Raw genomic sequence first — 8740 nt, 5'->3', positions numbered from 1 at the left:
GAATTTTATGTCATTTTAATGTGTTTGTGGGATTAAATTGTATTACACTATGCGATTGTTCCACCTTCTCATTTGCATATGAATTCATGGAGGATTTTGACTTATACCATCCTGCAAGCAGTTGGGAAAACTGAGGAGTGTCAAGATTATACATTATGGCCAATTACTGAAGGAACGTATTGTTTACCCCTTTTAACTCTGTTTCACACTAAGCGCAGACATATAAATCATTTAAATATTTTCATTGCTTGTCCATTTGGGGGGGTGGAGGATCACTCTCTAGAAGTGTTTTTGTTTGGCTGCTGGCTGGTGCGCATACAAGGGACACACTAAATCTTTTTTGTATTACTTCTGCTTTGAGTACAGCTGTGGGCATATGAATTACAAAACTGTATATTTTGTGATAAACCAAGAGCCACAGTGGCATATTAAAACTCCTTTCAATAAGGTTGTGCTATAACTTGAAGAAGCCTTTAAGAAATCCTTTACCTACCCTTAACTAGCAAGCACACTAAATATATATCTGATTGGTTGTTATAGACTAAGACTATAGCACAACAATACACTTTACACACCATGGCCAATATTTACTAAAAAATCGAGTTTGTCCGATTTGTGTTTTTTTTTCTAAGTCCCAACACGGGAATTCACTAAGCACCAATCTCGGCAGTGTTTGGACTATTCGTAATGGTTTGATTTTCAAAGTTCAGAAATACAAATGAATAGACCATCGGTCAAACACGGCTGTTATTTCATACAACACGGGTATTCACTATTCATTCGTATTTAGGTGTTAGTCTCTGAGTGCTCAATTGCGGTCGTATTTTTTTGCGATTCATTAAAAAAAGCGGCAAAAAAATAGACCTGCTTTTTTCAGCCGTGTTTACATGTGTTACAACTCAAAAATCAATCACACCTGAATACGGATGCCTATAAAAGGATGTTAGGCCCAATTCATTCCACCTCTACTGGCATCAGGACTGTGGACCAGTGATAATTTGGTTTGCTGTGGGATTCCTCAGACTCAGACATCAGCCTGTAAGTAACCAGGGCCAACAAACTGAACATGGTCAGCAGGTTGTACAGGTTCCGCGGAGGCTGCGCAGGCCTCGTTTTTTTAGGGGGCGTTTAAACTTGAACGCATTGTCCGATGATATGGTCATACAGATGTTCCATCTAAATCGTAATAACATTTTCCGTCTGTATGACCTTGTCAAACTGGGCCTAGACCCTGAGACAGCACGCTCTCGCTCTGTCTCAGGCCTGCACAAACTCCTGGCTGTGTTGCACTTTATGGCTACTGGCAGCTTTCAGGCTGTGTCTGGGAATGTCATAGGAATCTCACAGCCCTCATTTTCGAGACTATAACATAGGTGATGTATACCTAACTACCTCTTTTTTTTGTTTTTGTTTTAATTTCTCGGTGGCCAGTTCTGTCCTAAAATCTCATGTTTATTGTTCTTTCAAATATACACACAGGTGTTGGCTGTTTTGCAGCCCCACATCGATGCCTCAATCTGCTTCCCTACCCAGGAGTCTCAGTGGCATGTCGTCAGGGTAGATTTCTATGAGCTGGCTGGCATGCCCAATGTGCTTGGAGCCATAGATTGCAAGCACATTCAGCTGAGACCACCTAGGGGCAGGCAGCACATCTATACTAATCGACATCTAGAGCAGGTGGTTTGTGATGCAAATCTCAAATAATGAGTGTTGTTGCTGTTTACCCTGGGGGCTGCCATGACTCCTTCATCCTCAGTCAGTCATCCCTCTTTGATAAGTTTGAGGACGGACAAATGCCAGATGGATGGCTGCTGGGTATGTAATTTGATATGTGTAGGGCTGCGTATACTTTGTCCAAATACAGGGGCATATGTATTAACCTGTAGAAGGCATAAGGAAGTGTGAAACCAGTGATATGTGCAAGGTGATAAAGGCACTAGCCAATCAGCTCCTATATGTAAATGAACATTTAGGAACAGATTGTCCACTGCCTTTATTACCTTGCACATATCACTGGTTTATCACTTCCTTATGCCTTCTACAGGTTAATACAACTGCCCCACAGTGTGTTACTTATGTGTTGCTGTATTTTAACATGAATCGCGTTACTATATTTGTCTTTTAGGTAATGGAGGACATGTCTGTTTCTCTTGGCTTCTAACTCCATTGTCCCGACCTGATACCCCTGCTGAACACAATTACAATCATACACATAAGTTCACGCAGAATGTGATAGAAAGATGTTTTGGTGTGCTGAAATCTAGGTTTCGGTGTCTGGATAAGTCTGGTGGCCTTTTGTTGTATAGTCCGTCGAAGGTGACTCAAATTATGTTCTGCTGCTGCTTTCTTCATAACATGTGTTTGCAACAACATCTGCCACATGTTGAGGAGAAGGAGGAGGATGAAGAAAGCAGCCAGCAAGCAGAGGAATTAGAGACATCTGGTGATACTTGGAGTACAGATGTAGGGAGGCAGGTTAGGCAAGAGCTCATCACTCGCTATTTCTAAGGTAAGTTTGGTTTGCTTATTTCATTTGTTGTGTAATCATAAATAGATGTTGGCCCATTTTTAATTTAAACACCATTACTCAGAATGTGTCTGTCTCCTTGAGATATACAAACATAGTAAGAAGGGGGTTAGGTTGGGAATGCCGCACAGGATCAAAAAAATGGATTATAAAGAAAAATAATAAATAAAATGTTGTCTCCGAGAAAAACTGACAGGTTAGACAATAGTCTAAGATAAATGGTGCAAGAGTGGGGGTTTTTACACTGCGCTCACCCCCGGTTTCTAATTGTGCATGTGTATGCACTAGTGTAATAAATGGTGAAATGCTTGATTAGGTTTCAAAATGATATTTATTTAAATACAATGGCTGATAGTCCAGAATTCATATGAATGCGTGAGTGAGCTCTGTTTGGCTATATTAAGCCTTTTTGCTAATTGTGCAGGAGCACGCTTGCTTCTAGATATAATGAGATGAAGTCCATAAGCAGGATGATAAGTGGATTTATGAAAATATGAAAATGGTGAAAAAGGTCTATTTGTTATATTACAGGCCGCGGCGTCGCGCTGGTCTGTATGAAATGAGTGCACTTGTTTAAAATGACATTCCGTCACTGATGTTCAAGCAGCAGCGGAGAGTGCGTGAGAAAGAAAAGGGACTCCGGACTGATCTATCCTCCCCCTGCTTCTGCCGCCGTCCCTGTGACTGTGTTCGGTCACAGGTCGGAGGCTAGTCAGCCTGGGTTCGGTGCCTGTCTTGGGGGGGGGAGATGCACGCACTGCGACCGCTCTCAGAGTGGTTCGTTGCCGCACTCCCTCCACCTACAGAGACTCACCTTAGTTCTCCTTCTCCGCTGCTGGATGTGTCAGTGGCAGGCTGTCTCCTCGATGCTTCTCCGTCGTCTGTGAACCGCAAACACTTCCTGGTCTTCAGTCACGTGACCGGGTTCAGTCTCTTGTTCCGCTCCTTCTGCTTGATCGTGCCGCTGTTGTGGATGGTGTTAGGAAAATGCTCCAACGCGTTTCGGCCCTTGGGGGCCTTCCTCTGGGAGAAAAAGAGGAAGGCCCCCAAGGGCCGAAACGCGTTGGAGCATTTTCCTAACACCATCCACAACAGCGGCACGATCAAGCAGAAGAAGCGGAACAAGAGACTGAACCCGGTCACGTGACTGAAGACCAGGAAGTGTCTGCGGTTCACGGACGACGGAGAAGCATCGAGGAGACTGCCTGCCACTGACACATCCAGCAGCGGAGAAGGAGAACTAAGGTGAGTCTCTGTAGGCGGAGGGAGTGCGGCAACAAACCACTCTGAGAGCGGTCGCAGTGCGTGCATCTCCCCCCCCACGACAGGCACCGAACCCAGGCTGACTAGCCTCCGACCTGTGACCGAACACAGTCACAGGGACAGCGGCAGAAGCAGGGGGAGGGTAGACCAGTCCGGAGTCCCTTTTCTTTCTCACGCACTCTCCGCTGCTGCTTGAACATTAGTGACGGAATGTCATTTTAAACAAGTGCACTAATTTCATACAGACCAGCGGGACGCCGCGGCCTGTAATATAACAAATAGACCTTTTTCACGATTTTCATATTTTCATAAATCCACTTATCATCCTGCTTATGGACTTCATCTCATTATATCTAGAAGCAAGCGTGCTCCTGCACAATTAGCAAAAAGGCTTAATTTAACCAAACAAAGCTCACTCACGCGTTCATATGAATTCTGGACTATCAGCCATTGTATTTAAATAAATATCATTTTGAAACCTAATCAAGCATTTCACCATTTATTACACTAGTGCATACACATGCACAATTAGAAACCGGGGGTGAGTGCAGTGTAAAAACCTCCACTCTTGCACCATTTATTCTAACAAGCAGGACCAACTTGTTAACACTAGCAGCACTCCCCGTAACGTTAGTACATTTCTGTGCGCAGTCCACCCAAATCTTGTAATAGTCTAAGATAGATCACCTTCTGCCAATAAGAATAAATATCTATGGGTAGAAAAAATGGTGATTGTCAGCGGTGCTCCCAAAGGTCCAAACGTATTTGATAATAGTAAGAAAGACAAGAAAAAAGTGACCTTGGTTGGGAGCACTCACTCCCGGAGAGTAGCTTGCAATTATTGATGTCTATATGGGTAGTAATGTAACAATGGGATAGTTAAAACGTAACTTTTAATAGTCTATATATATATAAAAAGCTAGGTACACAAATTGAAATTACAAGAAAAATAGAAAAACAAAAGATACCCAATTAATAATTGAATGGCTTTAAACTTTCTAAGCCACACATAAGGTTAAGTCTGCGAACATGTTGATGGATTACTACTGTGGTAATTCAGTATCTGGAAAGCATATGCCCATCCTTCCGTGGAGTCAGTGCAATCACCAATTGAGTTCCACTAGAAACCTACAACACCTGGTATTCCTAAGTGGTCTCCCACTGAAGTACTGACCAGGCCCAACACTGTATTGCCTCCAAGATCAGACGGGGTTGGGCATATCCAGTGTGGTATGGTAGTAGGTGACGTATGGTAAAGAGCAGCGAGAGCAGATGTTATGTGAGGGATGTGTGTTATTGTGCCAGTTTAGCTAAATACATTACCCCTATTTAGAATATTTTGTTGACCATCATTGCACCGATTGGCAGCCCAAACACATGGGTATGCGGAGGTTAAATCATATGGACAACAGGGGTTGATGACAATGAGCCTCTGTTTTTCCTGTGCATAGCGTGAGGCAGAACGAGGAAAATAGCCTATTATAATTTAAGGCATGTATAACAAACAAACAAACACAAAATCCGATGAAGAAATGTCTGTTATTGCAGACTATATCTACCTGTCAGAAAAACATTGATTGGATAATATTTTCTGATACATCAACATTAATAAAGAAATTGTCCATGCTGAATATCGGGTATGGTGTTTAGTTTGTATCAGAGGGAAAAATAAAAAAGGGGGAGACTGGCTACAATAGCAAAAAGATAAATAATTGAGTGTGCTTCAAAGAATACTTGCTGCAATAATAAACAGTCACATACCAGCAGCTGATACATCAGATACAATTGTTGCCATAGATTTAGCATAGACTGATTGCTGCAATAATAAACAGTCGCATACCAGTAGCTGATACAACAGATACAATTGTTGCCATAGATTTAGCATAGACTGATACTTAGAAGCCAAATGCAGTTTTAAAAAGAAACACACAGCGCAGCAGCTACAAATGCCCTGCAATATATTATAGGTATGTTCTCAATTTACATATTTAAAACATGCAAAACAGCCTAAATAATTTAGAAGCCAAAGTTGGCGGCTGAGTGCCATGGGTAATAGTGCAGTTATTCATACAAAGCACCTACGGTGAATGATTTTAACATATACTTGCTGCTCACAACCAGCATAGTAAATAGCCCAAATAAACGTTTGGCTGTATAATTAGAGGGTAAGGACAATCAAAACGGGGAAGGGGGGAGGGATACTTATTTAGCTGTGCGCCTCCCCGTCCCGTCAAGTGCCGCTGAACCGCCTAAGTACGTGCGGCTCGCCCGATCTCCTCTCCTCTGTCGCTGGTCTGAGGCCGGTCACGTGAGAGCGCTCTCCGTGACCCTTAATCACGTACCCAACGTACGTTTCGCAGTCGGCTTGTTCACAGGTAGCGTGAGCATTGTGGCGCCGTAGATAAGAATATATTAGGAGATGCCACCAATCATGGCTCTGATAGCTGAATTGACACAGCGGAGTTATATGCTTGATAATGCTGTGCCTGACGCCGGGGAAACCTGAGCTCAATATAAGACAATTATGCTCTAATTAATTGAATTAAAACTAGCAGCTTAAACATAATGAAATTATTCCATTTAAGGGGAACAAGGATGTGAGCATACTAAGGAGGGATAGGTCTAGTGCTTGGAAGGAATTTGTTATATGAATTAGAAATATCCTATAATCATGGTACAATTGTATATGTGTATAAATTCCAAAGTACAAAAACAACAAAAGGCAACATCATATCTCGATTATAACATAATAATATAGTTGCCGGTTTGAAATATGTAGTTAATAAGTAACCAAGAACAAAATAATGATAAAGGGAGATACCAGTAATTGAGACATCCAGATTCTAAGCAGAAAAGACCACTTTCTTAATTTTGTACTGATTGCCTATAGTACTGAAGAGTGTTAATAATAGGATAAAACGGTTGCATAAAGAAGTTTTTTTGCATAAATAAAAAAAAATTTGCATAAAGAGAAGAATTTTTTTACCTCTGACCAAAAGAAAAAGGGGATGAAAGTGTAAAACAGTGAGGGAAAACAAAAATATAGTGAAATAGATGATAATAATACCATGCAATAATAATAAGATTGCATGGTCCATAATACCTTTGATATGTAGCTAGCTTGGTGCACCCTCTGCCTAATTTTATGCCCTCATACTATGTGGCAGTAATTAAATTGTAATAACTGGGTGGGTGAGTAAGTGAGTGATCAAAAATAAAATCTGTATGAGTGAGAAAAGAGAGAAGGGAAAAGAAAAAATGAGTGTGATGAATGTGCATGGGATAAGTGAATATGTGCAACAAAAGTTCTAATGTGAATAATAAAATTATATGAATATGATCAGATGAGATTGTGTAGTGTCAGATATGCAAATGGGAATAAACTAAGCCCAAAATTAATTCAAAAAACCGTGAAAACGAAGTGAATAAACCGATATATTGTGGAGTGAGAGTGTGCAAACAAAGGGCCGTTATAAGTGTGAGGAATGTAAAAAGTGGTGGTGCCTGAATGTAGTAAATTGATGTGAGTGTTAGAAATGGGAAGAAGGGGAAGGAGAAATATATAAATTTAATTGAAGTCTGAAGATATACGCATAATTAAGTTGGGAGGAAGGCTCCAAAGTTCATTGTTTCATTTAATCCCTGTGGGTGCAAGGAGTCTAATTTAAAGGTCCATTCGCATTCCTTGCGTAGGAGTGTGTTGGTCCAGTCACCTCCACGTATGCCCAGTTTCACTTTTTCCAGACCGCATACTTTCTGTTCATCCCATCGACCGGCATGATGATACAGAAAGTGTCGTGCCACAGAGGTGATCTGCTTCATTCTTTCAAGGTCTATGGTTGCATTTCGAATGGAGCCTATATGCTCCAGTATCCTTTGCTTAAGGGGTCTGGTTGTCATCCCTACATATCTTTTATGGCAATCTGTTGATGGTCTGAACACTCCTACTGGCTTTCTTGATAGATGTATTACTGTACCCTCTTTCACGTAATCGATTTGAGAGGTCTTTACTTTGTGCCACAAAATCCAGGTCGTTAGAGCAGTTCCTTCTTAAACGTAAGAATTCTCCCTTTGGTACGTTGTCTATGGTTGGGGGAAAATGGGAACTGGTCTGGTGTAGCAGGGTGTTAGATGATGTCTCTTTCCTATATAATTTCGTTGAAATCATATCGTTTTCGTCTTTGTAAATGAGAACATCTAGGAATGGAAGTTCCTCCTGGCTTATCTGGTGGGTTAGCCGAATATTGAGATCGTTATTGTTCAGGTGCTCAATGAATAGCAGTAATGTCTGTATATCTCCCTCCCAGATCATCAGGATATCATCAATATACCTGACCCACATGATGATGTTGGCTGTGAAGGTATCATTGCAGTCACTGAACACAAATTCTCTTTCCCACCACCCTTTGAAGATGTTGGCATAGGTAGGGGCACACGCTGCCCCCATAGCTGTGCCCCTAGTTTGCAGGTAAAGTCTATTGTTACATGTGAAAAGGTTATGATTCAGTATGAACCGGAGAAGATCAGCAAGAAATGAATGAAAATTTTCCATGCCTTCTATGTGCATGAAGTAATTAACAGCTTCTAACCCCTTGCAATGGTCAATTGAAGTGTATAGTGCTTCCACATCAAGGGAAACTAAGTATTGTTTTTTTTCAAGTCTGATATCATGAATTTTACGAAGGACATCAGTGGTGTCCTGGACAAATGATGGAAGCCCCAACACATGATGTCGTAGATGTAAATTGACGAAAACACTGGCTTTCTCGTGAGTGATCCAATTCCCAATACAATCGGTCTGCCAGGTGGCTTCTTGATGTTTTTATGTATCTTGGGGAGCATATAAAACGTTGGAATAATCGGATGGGCTGTCTGGAGGTAATAATATTCAGAGGTAGTAATGGTACCCTCAGCAAGCGCATTGGTCAGGATTCTATTGTATTTAATCTT

General features: G+C 41.4%; 1 pseudogene; it reads right to left on the bottom strand.

The window, feature by feature from the left end:
* Nucleotides 1-4915: 4915 nt before the first annotated feature.
* On the bottom strand, nucleotides 4916-5034 carry LOC134895990 (5S ribosomal RNA; annotated as a pseudogene).
* Between the last annotated feature and the right edge of the window lie 3706 nt (nucleotides 5035-8740).

Source organism: Pseudophryne corroboree, chromosome 3, assembly GCF_028390025.1.
Source record: "Pseudophryne corroboree isolate aPseCor3 chromosome 3, aPseCor3.hap2, whole genome shotgun sequence".
NCBI lineage: Eukaryota > Metazoa > Chordata > Amphibia > Anura > Myobatrachidae > Pseudophryne > Pseudophryne corroboree.
Note: the sequence above shows the minus strand (reverse complement) of the source record. Positions and strands in the feature narration are given on the sequence as shown.